The 13349-nt window shown below is 38.6% G+C and overlaps 1 non-coding gene across 1 annotated transcript; it reads right to left on the reverse strand.

The window, feature by feature from the left end:
- Positions 1-10521: 10521 nt before the first annotated feature.
- On the reverse strand, positions 10522-10593 carry TRNAG-UCC (transfer RNA glycine (anticodon UCC)). The gene has a single exon. It is a non-coding gene; the product is annotated as a tRNA-Gly (tRNA).
- Between the last annotated feature and the right edge of the window lie 2756 nt (positions 10594-13349).

The raw sequence follows: 13349 nt of genomic DNA on the forward strand, positions 1-13349 counted from the left end.
TCTGTTGAATCTTTTATCAGTGCATTTGCGTTTCACTGGCTTTTGGGTAAATGGTGTTTCACCATTTCCTCCGCCTCCGTTTATGGCTTCCGATTCGAATGGATTATCGTTTACGGTTTGACTGTGATGACCCGGCTGTTGGGGAGCTGGAAGAGGAGCAAAGCTTTTACTGAGATGGCTTTTGAGCCTGCAAAGCTAAATCCTGTGGTTTGGCTTTATCCCTGGGCGATTGTTGGAAAACAGCCTAAAACATTTGTTGAATGTCAGGAAAATGAAGGGCGACAACTGCTGGTTCGGGTTGAAATGAGGAATTTGCTATTTATTGTACAGTGAGGCAAACCAAAACTTAATAATTCTATAAGGTAAGACTTATGAACCTGGACAAATTTGGACCATCAATGAAGAGTGCGCGCTACACACCAAATTTAAATTACTGAAAATTGGCATTTTGGACTATATGGAAGATCAGCAGACCTTCCAGCAGTCGAATAGTCCAGTCGAATTTCACTCGTTGGGCAATCTCTAAGCAGGCTACGTTTTGGTTGGGCTCCCGTTAGCTGGGTTGCAGCTCACCTAAATCGAAGTCAAATGTCATTTCTGACAGTGCTGATTCAAGTTTTCATTGATGAAAAATTCAGAATGTTGCTAAAATATGTTAATTAAAAAACAGTGTATCCCTCAACCAATTTTCAGGTAGATAGAACAGCCCAACTAACGTAAGCCTTCCACTAAGCGGGCTATGGCGAACAGACCATTAAAAGTTGACTGTATTTATGTACATATGTATGTATTTACAATCCAACTCCCACTGTATGGCAGTGCCATTATGGATTAAATATCCCTGCAATCATGTGCAAGAAGCTTGAATCCGAGAGTTAGAAGGTGACATCTCTACCTTAGATCCAATAGTCCATATCAAGTACGCAAGCATATCGAAGCTATTTACACACACGATAAACTCGATTCTCGTAAACCACTGATAATGTATTGAAACCTTCAATGAAACAGAAGTGCAATTTTTGATTGACACGTATTTAATGAGCACCAGTTAATTGATTGTTTTGTTTAATATAAGTAAGCTGTGAGTTAGTACCGGCTGGACCAAACCGCTGTCTTCCGGAACTCCAACATTCACCAGCAATTGAAATGAGTGCGAATCTATTAGATCACCGTCAGACAATCCACTTTTAATTTCACTGCACAATTTTTACAATTCCGCATCACATTACTAATTATTTCAAGTTTGAATTTTAATTTTACACGGAACAAATCCCGCAGCAAAACACAACTACGTCAAATTTGCAGCGTGGCCTCCTCTTCCAGATATTCAAACATCTGTCAAAAAGATAACATTTTACGAAAAACCTAAGGTGACAATACGGGGCCGAAAATGAACCACTTTTCTGTCAAACGTGAACCAGCTCCTGATTGGCCGATTTCATGTGCGTAAGATAGAGATAGAGATAGATGAAGATAGAGATAGAGATAGAAATAAAAAAGGAAGATTCCAATTGTCACCTCTTTCTCTTAGCTGAAAACCAGTAATGATTTCAGAAATATTTTTAAATTAAGTTTTTAACAATAAGGTGACCCAAGAGACGTTTCTCAGTGGAACTGACAGCTAGAAATTTAGAGTGTGTGAGTGACCTGGTGTTAATGGTGCTGAATGTAAACATAACCAAAGCAGAAATTCATATGAGAATAAACTATCAAAAGTTCTTGGTAAACAAAAAAGTCAGCTGATCGCAACTGTCTCGTGGACAGCCTCATTCAAAGTTATGTGTGTTTTCACTGGAAGCTTGCAATTTCTATAAAAGATTGTTGATTCAAAGACACAAAATCACCTGGCTCTCTGGCTGGCTCTTTTCCGTCTGTAATTTATTAACTATTAAATATAACAAGTGTGTGTCTTCACGTAAATGATTTTATTAATTTTGTATTTTCCTTTTCCTCTTCCTCCTCCTCCTCCTCATTATCCTCGGAATTGAGCCGAAATTTAGACGAAATTGAGTCGGCATTGAGACGGAAATGAAACGGAATTGAGATGGAATTTAGACGAAATTGAGATGAAATTGAGACGAAATTGAGGTGGAATTGAGACGGAAGTGAGATGGAATTTAGGCTGAATTGGGACAGGGATGGAATTTTGACAGTATTGAGACAGAATAGAAGCGGAATTTATACAGAATTGAGATGGCATTGAGTCGGAATTGTCACGAAATTGAAATGGAATTTAAACTGAATTGAAATGGAATTGAGACGAAATTAAGTCGGAATTGGAACGGAATTGAGACTGAATTGAGACGGGAATGAGACAGAAATGAAACGGAAATGAGTCGGAATTAAGATGGAATTAAGGCAGTATGGACACGGAATTGAAACGAAATTGAGAAGAAATAGGGACAGAATTGAGACGCAATTGTGACAGAATGTAGACAAAATTGAGACGGAATTTAGACTGAATTGAGACGGAATTAAGATAGAATTGTAATGAAATTGAGACGGAATTGAAATGAAAAAGAGAGGGAATTGAGAAGTAAAAGAGACGGAATTGAGACGGAATTGAGATGGAATTCAGACGGAATTGAGACGGCATTGAGACTGAATTGAAATGGAATTAAGACAGAATGGAGACAGAATTGAGACGGAAGTGAAGCAGAATTGAGACGGAATTGAGTCGGAATTGAAACGGAATTTATACGGGTTTGGGATGGAATTGAGATGGAATTGAGGCGGAGTTGGGACGGAATTCGGACGGATGTGGGACGAAATTGGGCCGGCATTGGAACAGAACTGGGAAGGAATTAGGATGGAATTGGGATGGAATTGAAACGGAATTAAGACGGGATTGAAACGAAATTGATACTGAACTGAAGCGGAATAGAGACGGCATTGAGACGGAAATGCGTTGGAATTGAGGTGGAATTTTGATGGTATTGAGACGGAATTGAGATGGAATTAAAACGGAAATGAGACGAAATGGAGTCATAATTGAGCCGGAATTAAGACGGAATTAAGACGGAATTTAGACGAAATTGAGCCGAAATTGAGATGGAAGTGAGATGAAATTGGACGGAATTAAGATGGAATTAAGACGGAATTGAGATGGTATTGAACCGGAAATGAGACGGAATTGAAGCGGAATTGAGACGGTATTGAAACGGAATTTATACGAGATTGGGATGGAATTGAGACGGAATTACGACAGAATAGAGACGGAATTGTAACCAATATGGGACGGAAACTCGACGAAATTGAGACGGAATCGTACGGAATTGAGACGGAATTGATACGGAATTGAGACGAAATTGGCACGGAATTGAGATGCAAGTGAGATGAAATTGGACGGAATTGAGATGGAATTAGGACGGAATTGAGATGGAATTGAACCGGAAATGACACGGAATTGAAGCAGAATTGAGACTGAATTGAGTCGGAATTGAGACGGAATTGAGACGGAATTGAAACGGAATTTATACGGGATCGGGATGGAATTGAGACGGAATTCGGATGGAATTGGGACGAAATTAGGACATAATTGGAACGGAACTGGGATGGAATAAGGATGGGATTGGGACGGAATTGAAACGGAATTGAGACTGAAGTGAAGCGGGATTGAGATGGAATTGAGACGGGAATGCGTTGGAATTGAGGTGGAATTGGGATGGTATTGGGACGGAATTGAGTTGGAATTAAAACGGAAATGAGACGAAATTGAGTCGAAATTGAGACGGAATTGAGACAGAATTAAGATGGAAATGAGACATAATTGAGACGAAATTGAGCCAGAATTGAGACGGAATAGTTATCGATTTGGGATGGAATTCAGACGGAACTACGACAGGATAGAGACGGAATTAAGACGTAACGAATTTGGGACGAAAACTCGATGAAATTGAGACGGAATTGTACGGAGTTTAGATGGAACTGAGACAGAAATGAAACGAAATTGAGACGGAATTGACAGAAATTTAGACAGAATTGAGACGGAATTGAGACGGACGTGGCATGAAATTGGGTGGAATTTAGATGGAATTGAGTCGGAATTGAGATGGAATTAAGACGGAATTGAGATAGAATTGAAGCCTAATCGAGACAGAATTGAGTCGGAATTGAGACGGAATTGAGATGGACTTGAAACGGGATTGAGATGGAATTGAGACGGAATCGAGACGAAATTCGGACGAAATCGGGACGGAATTGGGACGCAATTGGAACGGAATTGCGACGGAAATGCGTTGGAATTGAGACGAAATTGAGATGGCATTAAAACGTAAATGAGAACAAATGGAGTCGGAATTGAGATGGAATTTAAACGTAAATGAGATGAAATGGTGTCGGAATTCAGACGGAATTGAGACGGAATTATGACGGAAATGAGAATGAATGAGACGGAATTGAGACGAAATTGAGACGGAATAGCGATGGATTTAGAATGGAATTGAGAGATGGAATTACGACAGAATAGAGACGGAATTAAGACGGAGTTGTACGAAATTTAGATGGAATTGAGACAGAACAGAAATGAAATGGAATTGAGACGGAATTGAGAAGGAATTGAGACGAAATTGAGACGAAATTGAGACGGAATTTATACGGGATCGGGATGGAATTGAGATGGAATTCGGATGGAATTGGGACGAGATTAGGACATAATTGGAACGGAACTGGGACGGAATAAGGATGGAATTGGGACGGAATTGAAACGGAATTGAGACTGAAGTGAAGCGGGATTGAGATGGAATTGAGACGGGAATGCGTTGGAATTGAGGCGGAATTGGGATGGTATTGGGACGGAATTGAGATGGAATTAAAACGGAATTGAGAACAAATGGAGTCGGAATTGAGATGGAATTAAAACGTAAATGAGATGAAATGGTGTCGGAATTCAGACGGAATTGAGACGGAATTGTGACGGAAATGAGAATGAATGAGACGGAATTGAGACGGAATTGAGACGAAATTGAGACGGAATAGCGATGGATTTAGGATGGAATTGAGACGGAATTGAGAGATGGAATTACGACAAAATAGAGACGGAATTAAGACGGAATTGTACGAAATTTAGATGGAATTGGGACAGAACAGAAATGAAATGGAATTGAGACGGAATTGAGAAGGAATTGAGACGAAATTGAGACGGAATTTATACGGAATTGAGACAGAAATGAAATGGAATTGAGGCGGAATTGAGAAGGAATTGACACAAAATTGAGACGAATTGAGATGGAATTGAGACGAAAGTGAGATGAAATTGGACGGAATTGAAATGGAATTGAGTTGGAATTGAGATGGAATTAAGACGGAACTGAGATGTAATTGAAACGGAATTGAAATGGAATTGAAATGGAATTGAAATGGAATTGAAACGGAATTTAGATAGACTTGAAACGAAATTGAGACGGAATTGAGACGGATTTAAGACGGATTTGCGACGGATTTGAGACAGAATTAAGATGGAATTTTTACGGAATTGTGACGGAATAGAGGCGGAATTGAGAGGGCATTAAAACGTAATTGAGACGGATTTAAGACGGATTTGTGACGGATTTGAGACGGAATTAAGATGGAATTTATACGGAATTGAAACGGAATGGAGGCAGAATTGAGAGGGAATTAAAACGGAATTGAGACGGAATTGAGACGGAATTGAGACGGAATTGAGACGGACTTGAGACGGAATTTGAATGGAATTGAGACGGAATTGAGAAGGAATTGAGACGGAATTAAGACGGATTTGAGAAGGAATTGAAATGGAATGGAATTGAAACGAAATTGAGGTGGAATTCTTCTTAAAATTCCGTTGCAACTATTTCAATAATTAAATTCCTTTGAAATTTTTCTTAAATCTTCAGAGTTGGTTGGAAATGCTAACATGAAGCTTTAGTGTGATGATTTATTAGCTAGAGAATGATCTTTAGAAGAGGGTAGGTGGATAGTTCCGTTAGAGTACGGCAGTATGAAAATTGAATAGAAGTTGAAAATGAGCGAAGGGCCATTAATGCGACAGTTTTTCAAGATAGACGCACATTTTTGCCTAACCCGTACGATGTACGCGGGGACTTGAAGTATGTCTCCAAGTCCACAGGCCTTGTTTAACTTCAAATTCTCCTCAGGAATCCCTTGGAATTTTCGTCCAAATTTTCCTAAAACTTTCCTCAGAATTTAATTTAAGCTGTCTCCATTTTTCTGGAACTATCCTCAGAATATGATCCTTCTGATATTTTTTCAGTATTCCCTTAAAGTTTCCTTCTGAATCTACTTCAGTGTTCATTTGAAATTTTCGTCTGATCACTTACAGGTCAGATCCTCAAAACGTGGTATCCTCCTCAAAATTCAAATACTAGGAATTCGCTTCAGAACTTTCTTTCTTGCCCCAGAAAGAACTTGGAATTCATCTCAGAATTTCTTAGGATTATTTGGAATTCTGGTCAGAGCTGCCTTAGATTTTTTCTCTGGATTTTTAAAGGAATCCTCCGTACCTTTGAATTTGCACTTTAATTCGTTTTAAATCTACCTCAAATTTCAATAGGTTACTCGGCAGGATTCTATAAAAAAAAATCATTAAATTGTTAGATTCGTGAAAGTTCTTTCATGTTTCAAAACTTTAAAAATTTTGCAGGGTGAAGTCAAGGAACTTGATTAATTTTTTTTAGAACTTGATTTTTTGATTTATTTACATACTTATTTATTAATTTATTAATTTATGTATTTACTCATTAATTGGTTTGTTCATTTATTCATTTGATCATTTATTAATTTATGTATTAATTCATTTATTCATTTGTTCATTCATTCATTTATCCATTGAATCATCTATTCATTTATTTCATTTGTTTATTTATTCATATAATCATTTACTCATTTATTCCTTTATTCATGTAATTATTTATTCATTTATTCATTGATTGATTAATTTATTATTTTTTTCAATTTTTAATAAACTGTTTCTTCTTGTGCTGGGATTCCCACAAGATAGATACTATATAGACAGATAAATAGATCGATCGATGGATAGAGGAGTTGGTGGTGATTCTCTAAAAAAAATTCATCTACAATTCAACGTCCATCTTCTTCTTCGTAATTGTTCGATTCCAATTTAGTAGCTACCGTCTGACTCACCCATTTGCAAATAAAGAACGAATCGGACATAACCAAAGCACTTCATCAAACCAAGATTATCTAGCTTTGTTTTTACGACTCTGCCGTCTTTTCTGAAACAAAACTGGACATCATTCTTAAATCTGGATCGCCGTTGTTGCCACTATTATACACTGAAATCCCGCAGAAACATACACTCAATGGATTCCTTTATTCCTTGGGGCAAGAATTCCGACTGCACACGGAAATTCTGATCCCGGGTAATGCAATTCCCGATCTCGATCCAGCTCAGTAACAACCATAAAACTGCAAATTTCCATTCTTTCTACAGTACATACCAGATACCAGGAACCGACGGTCTGTGGGGTGTCTTTTGTTAGAGTAGCTCCACCTCATCCTCCGAAACAGGAGAAATATTGAAAATAGATGAAATATTTATGAAATGTGCTTCTTATCCACATCGCCTCCTGAAAGCGCATTAGACGCAAAATCCAACTCACATTCGTCGTTTCGACGGACCGAGAAACCTTCCATCGTGTTCCTGGAAAGAAGTTGTCTGTACATATCAGCAGTGCATTTTTTATTCCTTCTGAGCTCGCTGTCACTTTTTTATTCATTTATTTATGAAGGCTACCCACCTTTATCCCTGTCCTCGCAAAATACACTCACACTTTTCTCCGGGTGCCGCATTTGACTTTTTGGATCCATTTTTACCGAAAAGAACAACAACAACTCGTGGAAACAGATCCCGTAAGAAAATCAACATAATGTGTATTTACATAGTTGTCAAAGTCTAAAACATTAATTTAACGACTCACATAAGCTAAAAGTATGAAGAACAATTTTTCAACAAAATTTTAATCGGGACTCCTTTCGATCCACAAAGCTGCCTAAGATATTGAACCCATGGACGAAGGGACCGGCGACGGGACACGAGACTAATATTCAAATTGAGTCAAGTCCTACACTGTCATTTACGGGGCAGAGCGGTGGAGAACGGGATAACCTTTTGCCATGCTCGATAAAACAAAGAGCCCGGCACGCGCGTCCGATTGGGTCGGGGGTAATGTGTCTTCCCCCTTGCCCCAGACTTCTCGTCGTTCCGTCGATCCGGAAAGTTCAAACGAACAAATAAAACATTTGCTCTTACATATGTCGCTCATAATTTATTCATACACGTTCCCAGTGTTTCTGGGAAGTGGCATCCTCTCCCCATGTATACCTTTGCCATCAGCAGGTCAGGTTAAGCAGTGTTGTTTACGCACATTTGATCTGGCTCTCTGCTGTAAGTGGCACTGCTGTAAGTGAACGGAAAATTTAAGGTAATTATTTAAGCGAAAATTATGCAAAACTAATAAAAGTGTAATGCATGAATTTTGACAGATCCTGAAAATCAAGTTAGGTTTGGAGTTCATATTTTACAGTGCTAAGATTGACTTCTTTGTGCTCACATTACCAATCAAATAACTAAACAACTAATTCGTTTTAATTCGCTTTCTCCTTTCAGACAAATATAAACATTTCCTTTACCAACAATCGAGCTGAGGTAAGTGTCAACATTTTTCATTCACTGCATCAAACTCTTCTCTACTTCTTTCACTTTTCGATCGCCTTCATTTATTGACATGATCTAACAACACCCACTCTAGCAGATTAGTTTCCATGCTCGTGTGAAAGTCAAGCATCTTGCCTTATTTATCATTATTATTCCTAGTCCTAGTCCATAAGAGTACACAAGAGCATGCAAGGATGATCACCTAAATCACTGAAAATGAATGCTGAAGAAAGCTACTTTCCAATCTGCTTGCTTACCCACACAAAGGAAAAACCTCCTGCTTCCTGACGGGAAAAATTTCGATTACCATCCATCTAGGTATCTAATATTTACCCGACAACCCGCAAGTCAACCCTTTCTCCATCATCCAACCAAAACTAGTACCTATAAGCAGAGGGGGTGGGTTAATTTTTAATTTACCTGAAAGCTCCTCCACCGTAGGGGTGCTGTGCACATTTACGATAGCAGGCGAGCAGCTGATGAACTGAATCGAGAATTTTTCACGCCGCACATCATCTCTAGGCGTCTTTCTCAGCCTGATAATAAAAGATTAGATTGGTTCAAAATTGGAGATCCGCTAAAAAATAGCAGCGCCATCTGTGATTGAGCACCTGTTGCATGGAATTTCGTTTCAATATAGGTGTCAAATTTCTCCAAAATCTGTTCCCATGAATCAGTCTAATGACCGACCGCTTCTGGTCAAACAGCACAAAGGAAAAATCCTTTATTAGTAAAATTCTCACTCAGCGCTCCTTTTTGCATGTCCGGAGCATATTTCCTCGATTTCTTTCTTCTCGCACAAGGAAGATGTGTGCGCATTGTGCGATGGGCCCCGTAGGCCATCTAGTACGATCCACCTTAGAATTTTAGTGAAAGCCGGGTACCAACCCACCACCGTATGGCGATGAAATCTTTTATAGTTTTATGGCCGAAGGCTGTTCCTGCTGTGGTCAGCCATCCGACACTACGGGGAAAAAGACCATTCTCTAATACAATTTTTCCCGGCTTCAACTCAACTTCCTGCATCATGATCAGGTATTATCCTTCACTTGAAAAGGTGTTTCTGCATTTTTGCCTGCCGGCACTGTTGGCTCGCGCTCTATCGAGTTAATTAAGGCGATGATTTCCCACGTCTGTTCTTCCAGGAACTAGCACACGAGCCAATCTTTGGCGAGTGGTTTCCATCGCAGGAGGGACTGTGATTCGTTTGGATTAAAGTGGTTCTTGCTGATGATAAATTCGTTTGAAGTTTGGAACTCTCAATCGGCATTTAATGGGATAACTCCAAAGACATGCCATTTAAGAAGACTGGCCACTTTCACGCTTTCTTGTACACTCAAAAAACTTCACACGTCTGATCGAAGTGTTTATACACTTGAATTTTCGAATGCACAATGTATTTTAAGTATATTTCACCTTGGTTCAATGTGTTGTACACGTTGATTTCTAGTGTTTGAAACATTGAAATGTTGATAATCAAGTGCAATTGCACATTGAATCACACTGATGTTGAAAACAGATGGATTTTTTTCCATTTCAATGGGATGTGAATCGCTTGTAAACATTGAAAACATGAGTTGAGACTTCATCACAGTAGCGCCAAAAGCATGCTGGGGTGGGTTCAAGACTCGACCATCTAAATTGAACGATTGCGTTAACTCCATTACACTTCAGTGGGGGCTGGTATTTTTGCGATAGTGTAAATGTTTACGATGCGCTACGTGAATACCCCTTATCTTTTGGTGATTTACAAAGTGCTTCAGGGTTCCTTGAAATACGTACAAAAATCATTCAAATTCGTCCAAAATCACACGATCGTTAATCGTATCACGCATCACCGCATACTCCACGAATAAAAATATTCCTGCGTCGGCCGGGAATCGAACCCGGATCAACTGCTTGGAAGGCAACTATGCTGACCATTACACCACCGACGCGTCTTGTCCAGTATTGTACAGACAATGAATATTGCACGATTTTTTATTTAATTTCCGTCATACTATGCACAAGTTGCCGCTTTACCACTACTGTTTGAACCAATATGAACAAAAAATGGAACGATTCCAATATAGGTGACTTCTAATTTTATTTACTTTTCCATGAGTACCATTGGATTTGATAAAAAGTCACACATTGTTGAGATATTGTTAAAAATCTAACACTGCTTCTTGATTCTAAATTCGTCCTACGAGTTTCAATTCCGTTCAAGCACATTGAAACCAAAATCTCGTTCATTTTTTTCGTCAATGACAAAGATTCACCTGGTAACAAAAAGTGTAATTTTTTGCATTATGTGTCACATTATCATATTTATGTCAAAATTGACGCTAGTATATGTCACTCTCCAGTAAACCTCACACGCATCAATATATTGACGCGAAGGGGAATTATTGACAATAATATTGATGATGTGAATTCTGAAATCTCGATAACTTTTTCAAAGGGACGTATCAGCTTTTGTAAACAATGCATTTGATCGTCGATTTGGCGTAACTAGTAGCTCGCCCACGCATGCTAACACTACCATCAGATAGGGGAAATTTTCCCCTACTTGATAGTGGTGTTAGTAAGCTTGTGCAAGCTACCAGTTACGCCAAATTGACGATCAAATGCATTGTTTTCAAAAGCTGATACGTACCTTTGAAAATGTTATCGAGAAATATTGTCAACCTCGATGTATTGACGTCAATATAGAATGTATTGACAATACGATTATTGTCAATAAAATTAATCGTGTAGGGTCCACTTCAGAACACCTAAATTTACATGAGTTTTTCTAAGTGTGTATGTGTAAGAGTGTTATTAAGACAAAGCTGTCATGGAATTGTAACTTCACCAGTTTATTTTTCAGCAGATCAAGATGAACGAACTTAATAACACTGCTAACACTTTTAGCGAACCAAACACCAATCCTTGACAAATCAATAGTAAAGCCCTACAGTAAAAGCATGGACGTCTGTCAAAAGTTGTTCCAATCGAACGGTTAAAATGCACCGCTTTGCTCGATTGGAACTGATGTTTTCAGTTTTGTGGTGACAGTCGTCCATACTTTAACTAGAGGGCTTTAATCAATAGGGGATCGAAAAAATTAACGAAGTCCGGAAAATTCCTGAATGATAGCACCACACTTTCCTTCAAATTCAGCGAATCCTAATAGCTTTGCTGGAGTTTCGCTTATCAGTACGTAGTCATTCTTACTGGAACACAGGCACTGAACATCAATTTATGATTGATGTAGCAGGTACGATATGCAAATGAACAGCCAAGCAGATTTTTTTTTTTTTCATCTGAAGTTTTTCTGAGAACTGCTTTTCAATAATATTCTTTCGGCTAACGGTTTATGGAGCTGCTGCAGAAGCTGGTGCTTCTTTGTCAAATTCCGCTTAATTTCTTGCATGAAGTTCTCGAACCTAAATACACTATGTCTTATCGTTGGTAGGTTTCCGTAGAGCTCAACGTAATCGGGCAAATCAAGACCAACAATTCTAGATAAATATTTCAAAAGGTCCTATCTGCATTGATCGATTCTCTTCATCGACTTTTTCTTTCGTCAAAAACCTAGCTGCAAACGTTTGACGTTTTGAACGCTAGATAAGAACCTCCTTTATCAAACTATGTAGTAGAATTAGCGCGAAATTTGTTTGCATAGCAGTGGTTATGAAAAGAGAAAGTCGATGAAGAGAATCAATCAAAGCAGATAGGACCATTTGAAATGTTCATCGAGAATTGAAAAGGCCTCAAATCCATTTTGTAAACAAAACTTGTAATGCAATTTTCTCGCGAACCGAAACCTGGAGGAGTGCACCGATGGATTTGAGTTCGCTCACTCGAGAAAAAGTGACACAAGCTGCGGGCAATGTTTACTAATCATGAACACTAAATGTTCATTATTCATGAACATTTAGTGTTCATGATTAGTAAACATTGCCCGCAGTTTGTGTCACTTTTTCTCGAGTGAGTGAACTCAAATCCATCGGTGCACTCGTCCATTCGCAAACCTAAAACACAATCGGTTAGAGGAGAATTTCTCCTACCTGCTCATTAAGCTGGGTTTAGACAGGGCAAGTCAATTGATCAAGTCAGTTGAATTCAACTGACTTGAACGCGAATTTAACGTGTAAAACATGCCATTCAACTGGCTTGATCAACTCACTTGAATTGAAAAAAGTTGAACCAGGCTCAACTTTTCAAGCCAATTAAATTCAACTGAGTTGATCATTTGACTTGCCTAGTCTAAACCCAGCCTAGTCTCAGTCGTTGGATTTCGTATGTTCGTATGCTTCTTTCCCGAAAAAGCTTTTTTGTAATCAGAATGCCTGCATAACTGTCGAACTGGATAAACGAAATTCAGTAGCCTTGAAAAACGGCTTTGGACGTCTAGCAAATTCTCTTGTAATGAAACTGCCAACCCGAATAAAAAAACATCAGTTTGTTCACGTTCAGCTTTACAGAGTCTCACACCTACACTGAAACAAATCGACATGTACCGTTTACTGGATCCATCTTATAACATAGCAATGTCAGCAGATTTATTCATTCTATGTGATGATTGATAGATTCCATTGTATTATCACTTTAAAACTATGACTGCGATATGGAATGATTTCTATCGTAATTTCACATACTTTGTACTTGATAATACTTTGCTTCGAACGTGGTTAGCGATAGGTAAAAAGTATATGAATATTGTCTG

The sequence above is a fragment of the Ochlerotatus camptorhynchus genome, unplaced genomic scaffold, assembly GCF_037179485.1.
Source record: "Ochlerotatus camptorhynchus isolate MF236.1 unplaced genomic scaffold, CSIRO-AGI_Acam_v1.1 ptg000103l, whole genome shotgun sequence".
NCBI lineage: Eukaryota > Metazoa > Arthropoda > Insecta > Diptera > Culicidae > Ochlerotatus > Ochlerotatus camptorhynchus.